We start from the raw sequence: 11,056 nt of genomic DNA on the forward strand, positions 1-11,056 counted from the left end.
CTCATTTTTTTCATAAAACTTTTAGATATCTCCCTAAAAATACCAAAATGTAGAGCTAGACTCGTCAGTATTTGCTCCTTGTGACAAACATAGGAAATGTTTCCAGGGTTTGCATATTAATCTTGTGATTGTCTGTATTTGAAAAGAAAAAGAATATGCATGACCTAGCAGTCAATCCGAAGGCAGTGTTCTCCCTTGATGAATATCTCATCTTTTTTCTTCAGCACTGCAAAGTACTTTTGTCCTTTATTTGCCACTAATGCTTATGATAAAAAATTAAATTACTGTTCATCCTTTCAATATGTTTTCCTCAGAGGATCCCTGCTAAAGAACAAACATTTAAAAGAGGATGTGGAAGGTTTAGTTTTATACACAGCCCTGCTATATTATTCATTGCAATGCATTTTTAATGTTAGAGAAAGAAAAATAAAATGCATGTGAATTTCTAGGGTGAGATAGGCAATGATCGAGGGAATGATAAATTCACAGAGGCTGGAGATGTGTGCTTAATAATAAAATGAGAAGACTTCTGTCTCCTAGATCCTGAGTTTCGTTTTCTGCATGAAGAAGGGAAGCTTGTGAAGGTTTTTGAATGAAAATCTGAAGACATCATCCTCTACAATCAACATGCCTCAGAGTCTTCTTGTTTGCAAATTGAGGAAGAGGTCATCAGAGCAAGATTCCTCAAAACAAAAAAACAAAACGAAAACAGGAGCTCCAACAGTCAACATAACTGCTGGGATTTTTTAGAGACTCTTGTATCACATACCCACATCTCATCTCTCCACTTCATTTTCCATTCTTTAATGAAGCTTGCAGTCTTGTTCGTAAATAAGCCAATTATTTTTCCTAAATAGGTGAAAAGATTTATGTGAACATTATTTTTATTTTTAAAACCTGATACAATTTTACAAGAACAGCAAATGAATCATATGCTTTATTTTGTCTATGAGTTGTCAAGGTTAATGGTTTCCATTGTATTCTGTTCTCTTGGAATTCAACAATTTATCTTCAAACCAAATGAATTACAGCATCTGGAAAGGAATTGATTTACAAAGTTTTTATGTCGTAAGAGAGCAGATTAAACTTCATGAGTTCTGTTCTTTAAGTTGTCCTAAGCTGCTCTGTTTCAGAGAAAGGGATGGGCAACACTGGGTAATATAAACAAGAGGTGGTGAAAGTGCATGATTTCTAGGGTATTTTTCTTAAATAATCCAAAACTATATTCAACCTGTTGTTATCAGAAAACATATTTTCAATTTAGGGAGGCTGAACTTGTGAAAAAAGAAAACACAAAACTATCGTGTGGTGAATTATCTGTTAGTTGGCTGCTGTGAGAAATGCATTCACTGGTTTAGTACAAAAAAAAACGGACATGGAGATGTTGACGGAAATAACTAACTCTGCAAAAATAATAATGAGGTTTATTTCTAAGTATGAATTTGAGTGACCTAGGCCGGCAAAGAGGCAAAAGATACCTTTCTCGGGGTGATCAGTAACAGACTTCTTTTATTTGATAGAGAGCAAGAGACAGAGTTTGGAATTTAGTGAAGAGTTTTTCCTTAGGTTTGGCCCAAAAAAGGTGGAACTTGTGGAACTTGTGTGTTGAGGGGCTCGTAAATTATGTATGTGGTGGGTTTTACTATCCTAAGCTGCTTATTTGAAAAGAAAAGTTGCTGAAATTAGAAAGGAATGTGCTTTAACAGAGATCAGGAGGCTCAATATACATCACAAAGAGAGTCTGCCAGGGACATGGTGTAGGAGTAGTCCTGTTACCAATGGGTCAAAAGGGTCTGTTAATGTTTGTGAGCATGACTTTCTCAAGGCTCTCTGGAAAGAATTTTGGGAATAGGAAAAAACAATCAGACTTCTGTCCTCAGAGACATGAAGTCCAGTGAAGCGAGACTTTAACAGTGGTCTTACAAGATTGGGTGTCTGGTGGGCAGGTATGTCTGAAATACTTACAACAAGCAAGTTATTCCCTAGTGCACAACTCCCTCCACCAGTTTCTCATTGAGTTCTATGAGGTGTACAGTCTTTCTGGATGTTGCCTAAGTTTCATTATTCCCCTATAAGGCATGTATTGTCCCCTTTCCTCTCTTGTCTGGTGGAAAGGTGTAGGCTCAGGAGAAGCAGCAATAGAGGGCTGCTAAATGTCCTGAGGAGGGAGAAGAACCAGGAAGTAAAAAGGATCGAAGTGTGGGTGATCAGCCATCACCTTGAAATGTCATTTCTCAAGGGTGAGCTGTTGTTGGAGGTTTCACTTGTTTGGGAGCTTTCCAGGAATGTGTACTTTCTGGGGTTATCACATCTGCAAGCTGGTTAAGCAACTTTTGTTGAACTATTCTTTTTTAGAGGTTTTTGTCATAAGGAATGTGTGCTTGCTGAGGAGGTAGAGAGAGAGAAAGAAAGAGTGAGATGGAAAGTAAGAAATCATCCCTGGGGGGATGGCCATACTGCAATCTCTTTTCCTCCATTCTCCTCCTGGGGTCTTAGGCACCCACACACACATGGCTAGTGTGACTTTCCAGCTACCAATTCTGGGACTTGAACTGGTTAGCCATGTGAGAGTCCAGCAATGTAACCATTGCTCCATTTGCTGGTCCCAGTTAAGCTATTCTTAAAAATTAATCACTTCAAGGGAACCAGCAGTTAGCATAATGGCTATGTTGCTGGACTCCCACGTAGTCGACTGTGGTTCGCGTCCCGGACCCGGTGGCTTAAAACTCACGCCAGGCACGTGTGCGTGCGTGCCCAAGATCCTGAGAGGAGAATGGAGGAGAAGGGATTGCGCCGTGACCATCCCCCCTGGGGGGTGATCTCTCGCTTTCTGTCTCTATGTCTCTCTCTGTCTGTCTGGCGAGTGCCCACGCCCTATAGTGAAAAAAAAAAAAAAAAAGCCTCACCAAAAAAAAAAATGAATCACTTCAGTTATTTTCTCATACTTGCCAAAATCCAAGTAGTAATTGAGTCAATGATTTTTTTTAAAAAAATAACATTTTCCATTTTCTTTTGTTGAGTACAGATGAACAAAAAAGAGATAATCACTCGTTTAGTATATATAACATGTGTAAGGCATGGATTGCCTTTTTAAAATGTTTAAATTTATTACCCCTACCCTAAAACAACATGCTGTATAATATACTCTTAATCTGCATATAGTCTCTTTTATAATTCAGCTTTTTTTGTGCAATTATTATGTTAGCAATTCTATTCAACTCTTTCAGTTCCATTATGTAAAACTGCAAAAACCTACTGTTTAGAGTAAATGTAATTTTATTTTAGTATTCTAATAATATACATAATAATAAACACCTACTTATAGAGTATTATATCATTGATTTTACTCTGATCTTGTAGTGGTCTTACTTTTATTTTATTTTATTTTGCATTTTATAATAGCTATTGCCATAGCAACTAGACAGATTTTTACCAAAATGGAAAAAAAAAAAAAAAACCATTCACTACATGTCCTACCTACAATGATTTGTGATAAACAGGCTATAAACCAATGCTGAATAAATGATAATGAAATTCAAATTATCAGCCACAATCAAAGACTAACAAAGATAATCACCCTAAAATATGTTGTTTTTTCTTAATCATTTCTACTTTTGGGGAAGATTTTTGTTTTTCTGCTTTATTGCCAAGGCACCAGATAGTTCATTAGTTTAAATTACAGAAGTCTGGCTTCTTGGATCAATATTTCTATTTTTTTTTAAGCATTGTTACTGTTATCCAAGTCTGCTCCAATTAATTCTGATAAAAATATATGCTTTCTGTAGAGGAGAAGTAACGTGACTTGGCTCACCCAATGTTTTGATCATAGTTTCAATGTATTTGCGCTTCAGGAAGAATGGTTTATATAAGGAGATTATTTATCAGGGAGGGAAGAATGTTATCTTGTCTAAGACCCTTGTGAACATGCTAAATGTGTGGCCAGTATGGAATAAACATTTCTGCCCTCTCCTCTTGCAATATATGTCAAGACCTAATCCTCTGTGCCAGCAGGTTCCATAGGGGTTAAGGCAGTTGGACACTAACTCACATGGCAGACTGCAGATCAAGTCCTGGACTTAGTGGCTTGAAAATCACCCCCAGTGCATGTACTTGCATGCCCACAATCCTCAGAAGAAAAAAACAAAATGAGAAAGGATTACAACCTGGCCATCCCCCATCCCCCCCACCTCCAGTGGAAGGTGATTTCTCACTTTCCTTCTCTTTGTTCCTCTCCATTCAGATGAGTGCAGATGCCCCATGGCAAAAATCTAAAAACAAAAACAAACTAACAAAAAACAATAAAAATCCCTAATCTCCAAGGTATTAGGAGGTAGAGCCTTCAGAAGTGATAAGGTTCTAAGTGTAGATCCCTCACTAATGGAATTAGTGCCTTACATGAGGCTGAAAGACCAGAGTTCCCTCCTTTCAACATGGAGAATACAGTTAGAAGGTGCTGTATAAGAACCAGAAAGCAGACCTTTGCCAGACATTGAATTCACTGGCTCCTTGTTCTTGGTCTTCCCAGCCTATTTAACTGTAAGAGACAAATTTCTTCTACTTGTTTCTTGTTTGTTTTGTAAGAGGTTTTTGCTTTAGAGCACATGCAGTCATTGGAAGGAGTGGGGGGAGGATGATAAATCACTTCCCAGGGGGTATGGCCTTATCACAACCCCTTCTCCTCCATTCTCCTGAGATATCTTTGCATGTAAGCACATGCCCGGTGTGATTTTCAAGCCACTGGGGTCTGGACTTGATCTGTGGTTAACCCTGTGGGAGTCCAGTGACATAACCACTACACCATCTGCTGGTCCAAAATTTCTGCTATTTCTAAGACCCTCAGTTTATGGCATTTTGTTACAGCAGCCTAAGACAGTGACCCAGAATCATTAAATTAAAAACCATGATGCTCATCTTTAAAGTGGGGTTTCTGTCTCCATTAATTCATGTAATTGTACTTTTAAGCACAAGGCCTGATAAATAACAATTGCTCAACAATGTTAACTATGATGATGATGGTGTTAATGATGGAATAGCTACACTTTCACATAAGTGTATCTTGCTCCATCTAAAATTATATTTATTCATATGATGTGATAGTATTAAAATTAAAATTTAAAAATATCAGGACCAGCGGATGGCATAATGGTTACGTCATTTGACTCTCACACAGTCCAACACTGACAGACCGGGCAGCTTAAAACTCACACTGGGTACATGTGTGTGCGTGCCCAAACTCCCAAGAGGAGAATGGAGAAGAGAGATTACATTGTGGCCAACTCCCTAGGGTGATTTCTCACATTCTGTCTCTCTGTCTTTCTTTGTCTCTCCGGCAAGAGATTGCACCCTATAGCAAAAATCTTTCTGAAAAAAAATTTTTTTAAATATCTATTCTCAAGTGTATCCATCCAGACAACTTTACAGAAATTGGTCCATTCTTTTGTCAAGCATAGTATATAGCCCCATGAGCCATGTTGCTGAGGTTATACTCTTAAGCATCTGACAATATGATAGTTCTACTCATCTCTGTTAGAAAAACACTCGTATGTGTAAAAATATGCAAATTGCTTTTTTTTTAACCTATGAAATTTATTATTTCAAATTTAAAACATTACTTGGAACTTCTCAGCAATATTTTCTTTATAAAACGTTTTTAAAAATATAGTTATAATATGCTCTGGGCACATGTTAGCACCTTTTCTTTTAGCATAAGGGGCCCAGCAGTCTCAGACTTGAGCCCAGTAACTGAGTTCATGAAGTGGGAATTCAGTGATTCTATTTATTAATTGATTATGAGCTTTCCATGGTCACTGCATTTATTGTAAGTCAGAAGTCAGAATATAGGCACTTTAAAAATCTACTTCTATCTAGATTCTATAGTCAGAAAGATGTGAAGGCCAGACCTTGGGGTCAAATTTTGGATCTGTATTAATTCTTTTCAAAAAATTTTATCGTTTGATGCATCTAAATAAAGTATATTTGTGAACTGTAAGGATAAACAAAAAGAGTGATGTGATTGAGGCCTTGAGTTGGCTCCAAAACTCACCTCCTTTATCCCTGAAAAATTAATTAAATATCATTTATTCTTTACTGTGCACATACTTGTACTAAACACAGTAGTTACGTTGAGTGATTGTTAAACTTTAAGATCAGGATCAAAGCGAGAGTCCCCTCAGAAACATTTACTTCTTAGATGTTGATGTATAGCAGAGGCTTATGAATCACACTTTTCTGGAATACAGCAATTCTTGAAAGATTTTCTGCTCCATCTTCACCCTCCAGACCCAAAAAGGACAGGCAAATTGTAGGCCCTTTCAGAAGCCATTTACATCTGAGCTGTGTCCTGCCATTTTGCATGCCACATGGTTTTCATATTTCATTTTTGAAAAAATCTTTATTATTTTATTATTTCTGTCTTGTTTTTTCCTTTTTCCATTTGTTTTCTTTTCCATTTTCTTTTACCTTACTTTCTCACTTTGTTGGAGTACAGCAATTTTCAGATGTCTATTATAAACTGAAACAATTATCTTCATTATTCATTTCTCTGTATTCCCCTCTTACTTGTGAAGTCTGTTCCAAACAATCATCCAATCATCATTTCTTTCCCCTTCTTTCTGCTCCTGTTTCTAAAAGATTAATGACTGCTAAGAAAAACAAAAGAAGTGCTCATTTCCAGTAGGAACCTCCTATCAGGCTCTGTGACCTCTAGTATGAGTTTCCCTATAGTAACACCACCCATTTATCAGATATAATTACATAGTTCACAAACTTTCACAACCTCTCTTCTAGTTAGGTATTTTATCTTCATTTTGTAGATAATGGAAATTAAGGTCCCAAGAGATTGTGACTAAGAATCACATTATTGAGAGTAGTAACAACATTAAACATCAGACAACAGCGGCAACTACACAGGTGTGTTCTCTTAAACCTGGCCGGTGCCTTGCGCCCACTCACCACTATTGACTGAGTCAAAGTTCAGGCTCATACCTGCTGCCTCACTGCTATTCAGCAATATCTTGAATCATCTCTTCTTGAGTCCCCATTCTAAAGTTTACTGCGTGTGCTTTTCCCAAGCATATACTTTACCTAAGCCCTAGTCTCACCTCTGTCTCTCTCATCTTTAGCAGAGTTCCCTGGCTAATACTCCATGAGAAAATTGAAGAAAACTAATAAAATTCTTAGTCATACTTCTCAGCAAAACTTTTATATAACAGCATGCCCACTTCTGCCTTAAAATTTCCGATTACTTTCTTTCATGATTATATCCTTGTCTTTGTTTCCAAGTAAAACTAAGTTTTCTTTCTAAAATGAACTAACTTCTGTATTTGTGCTCTTGATCTCATCTTGAGTTGCCTTTGCAGGACCTAGTTAATTACTTCTCATTTTCATAATCAACATCCACTAATATCAGAACTTTTCTCTATGCCTATAAACATTCTCAGATCTATTTCTCCAAACCAAACCAAACCAAACCAAACCAAACCAAACCAAACCAAACCAAACCCATTCAAAATAAAACAAAACAAAATGTAATAAAAACACCTGTGTTAAACCTAGGTCTTAATCATTGCCCCCATCTCTCATAATGCCATTCTATTGTGCTTTTTTCCCCCCAGAATGTATTTCTCAAAATTGTAATTATGTCTACGTATTCTCACCTCAATTTTATTATTGTACATTCTATGCTCTGACCTTTTCCTGTGGTGTTCCATTGAGCTCCACAGTGCAACAGGGACCTCATATAAGTAGGTATACAGTCAATATTGAACTTTCCAGGAAAATCAAATCATTGGTTTGACTTGACTGTGTGGCAGGAAGCAAGGGAATTGTTGCTGGATAAATAGCATAGACAACAAATTATGAAAAGTCCTGCACTTTTGGTCAGTATTTTAAACTTTGTTCTGAAAGAAACAAGGATGTATGGAGAGATATTAAGTACATGGTGATAGGTTTGTGGTAGAGGAAGAAAATAGCTCCGTGAAGAATATACTGTCATAGATAATGCTGATGATATATCAGTTCGGAAATTATTGAAATTATATAAGAAAGAAAATGATTAAAATGTAAACTAAGAAAACAACCATGAGAAAAAATGTAAGGGAATAAACATGAAGCTATTTCTGATGTGGGAGATGTGAGGATCAGTAAATGATCAAGCAAGCAACTGACACAATTCACACAAATTGAAGAGGTTGTGTGTGTGTGTGTGTGTGTGTGTAGGAGGTTGTGTGTGTGCATGCACATGTGTTATGAGAGAGAGAGATAAAACAGTAATACAATCGTGTAGCACATAATGAGATTTCACTGAAACACATAGCATTTACTACGATGGTGCCATAAGCTGAAAATTTTCTATTGCCTAGTGTGGTCATAGCTGTCTTAAGAGTGCAGCACCATGCATTACATGTTCATTGTGATGCAGGTGTAAATAAACTTACTTCTCTTCCAGTCATATTCAAGTATGACACAGACAGTTATGCACACTATGTGATACTTCACAATGAGCATTAGTGGCTGTGTTATTGGCTTATGTACTTACTATACAACAACTTTTAATCATTATTTTAGTATACTCCTTCTACTTACAAAAAGAAGTTTAACATAGTATGCCACATCACATCAGCAGCAGCAGCCTTGTACATCTCTTGTATACCATGGTTCTTGATTGTATTATATTCTCTTTGCTTGATAGTATCCTGTGTTATTTTGTTAACTGTGACTTCTAAATGTACAAATGCATAAATAATTACCATTGTGTTACAGTTGCCTACAGTATTCATTTCAGTACCATGCTGTATAGGTTTGTACCCAGGATAAATAGGCCATACCGTGTCACAAGGAGTGTAGCAGGCTATATCATCTAGGTTTGTGTTAAGTGCACCCTATAATGTTTGCACAAATTTCAGAAGGATGAAATCATCTCAAGATGCATTTCTTAGAATGTATTCCCATTGTTAAGGGATGCATGGCTATAGGTAATGTTTGCTCATGTTAACTTAGAGATATTGTAGCTATTTCATTTATTTGAGCAGCAACAAATCATCTTTATACATCTATTCTACATCTATATCTTCCTACTGGTCTCCCCTCCTAACATGAAAAAATATGTCCTTACTCTTGATAAAAGGTAAACTTCAGAGGTCATTAGGATATCCTGCCAGAATCTTTTTCTTGCAATTAAGCCAATTTTCTACTATGTGATTAACCTCTTTAATAAATAATTACCATTAATACGTGCCTTAAAATGTAAACAGAGATTCAAAAATACAAAATGAACAATCTCCTTCCTCCAAATTCCCTGACGCAGGTCTTCTTTCAAACTATAGCCATATTCATCTGCTTCTCATTTTGGCAAAACTTGCCAAAAGATTTTTAGTAATGTTTAACTACGTAATTTAAATTAGTACCCACTGCTAGTAATATTCTTAATGATCTTTTTCAATTTTTTTCTCAGTATGTATCACTATCTGAAAGTATTTATTTATATACATGTTTATTGTCCTTCTCTTACTAAAATAGTTCTCTCTCTGGGACAGGAGAATGAAATACATTCTTAATTGCTATGCTGATTATTTAGGTGGTAAGATTGTGGCTTTGATCTAATGAGTTAACTTTCTTTATTTTTGTATTTTAGATGTTTTTATTTCTAATTGTTTATTATTTATCAGGAGTAACTGAAAAAAAAACATACAATTTAATCCCATCATCATCATGGAAATGGCTTCACGAGAAAACTGGTCAGATGAATTGTATTGCTTTCCATTTCAACCAGTAAATAGTGGTCACTGATAAATAGCTGAGGCGTTGTCAGAAATGCTTAAGATATGTTATGTAATAAAACATGCCTGTTCACAGTGGGGGATAAAACCCAGGAAATGACTTATGTGAACTTCTTGATTTCATCATACAGACAAGCACAAAAGCACCACCCATACCTCTGAAAACACTGAACCATGCACCCTTGAGAAAAGCGTTGCCCCCTTCATCCCGAGCATCTTCCCCAGCAGTCAAGCGTGCGGGTGTACATGGTATCAGTTCCTTCGCGCCTCGACTGCGTCATCAGGAGGCGACGCCGTGTCAGACAGACCGGAAGTCCACGCGGAACGGCGGTGACAGACTGTGCGATCATCAGCTTGTGAAGAAGTGAGTAATCTCGGCATCTGGAAGCATTCCGTTTGCTGTGTCATAGAGTAGATAGCAAAGTAGGCAGCTCCGGAGATGGTAATGCCCTCCACGGACACGTCAAAGCCTTGGTACAGGCCCCTAATCCCGTCAACCCTGTAGATCTTAACCAGGCAGTCGCTGAGGCCTCTGAATTCCCTTTCAGCTCCAGCTTTACCCACCAGCTGCTAGATAGGTATGAGCAAAATCAACAGGGTATACAAAACACAAAGATGTGGCCGTAACCGAACCACCGGATGCCAGATTCTCTGTAAAGTAGCCAAAACTGGGTCCTCTTGCCCACGCCACCCAGAAAAATCTGTTCATATTTGTCTCTGAAGGCAAAGTTGAGAGTGGTCTGATGACGTTGACCAGGTTACCATGCCAGAAGAACAGGACTCCCTCCTCCTTGGGGATACAAACGACATAGTCTATAATGCCCTTACACAGTTTATCTGTGGTGATTTGCTTGCTGGCATGCTGCATCTGCGGCAGCAGCTTGACCTACTTGATGGTGCTATCACACTCTTGGAGGTGGTCATGGCCCCTCCACCTGCCAGGATGTCCTTGGCAAAGGACACAGTGATATCTGTTATGTTGAAAAGAAAGGGGAGGCAGGCGACCTCCCGATGGGACTGGACTGGGAACCGATTTTGATTCTGGGTCTCTGGGCTGAATTGTCTTTCTAACAACATTGACTGGCACAATTTGGGACTCCAAATAACTTTGTATTAAAATAAAATAATTGTGGGGCCAGCAGATAGTGTAATGGTTACGTCACTGGACTCCCACATAGTTGACTGCAATTTGAGTCTAGGACGGCAAGCTAAAACTCATAGCTGGACCAGCAGGTGGCATAATAGTTAAGTCGCTGGATTCCTGTGTAGTCCACTCCAAT

The 11,056-nt window shown here is 37.7% G+C and overlaps 1 pseudogene; it reads right to left on the bottom strand.

Moving 5' to 3' along the window:
• Positions 1–9,877: 9,877 nt before the first annotated feature.
• Positions 9,878–10,853, bottom strand: LOC102483084 (ADP/ATP translocase 2 pseudogene; annotated as a pseudogene).
• Positions 10,854–11,056: the final 203 nt, after the last annotated feature.

Source organism: Tupaia chinensis, unplaced genomic scaffold, assembly GCF_000334495.1.
Source record: "Tupaia chinensis unplaced genomic scaffold, TupChi_1.0 Scaffold000290_1, whole genome shotgun sequence".
Lineage (NCBI taxonomy): Eukaryota > Metazoa > Chordata > Mammalia > Scandentia > Tupaiidae > Tupaia > Tupaia belangeri.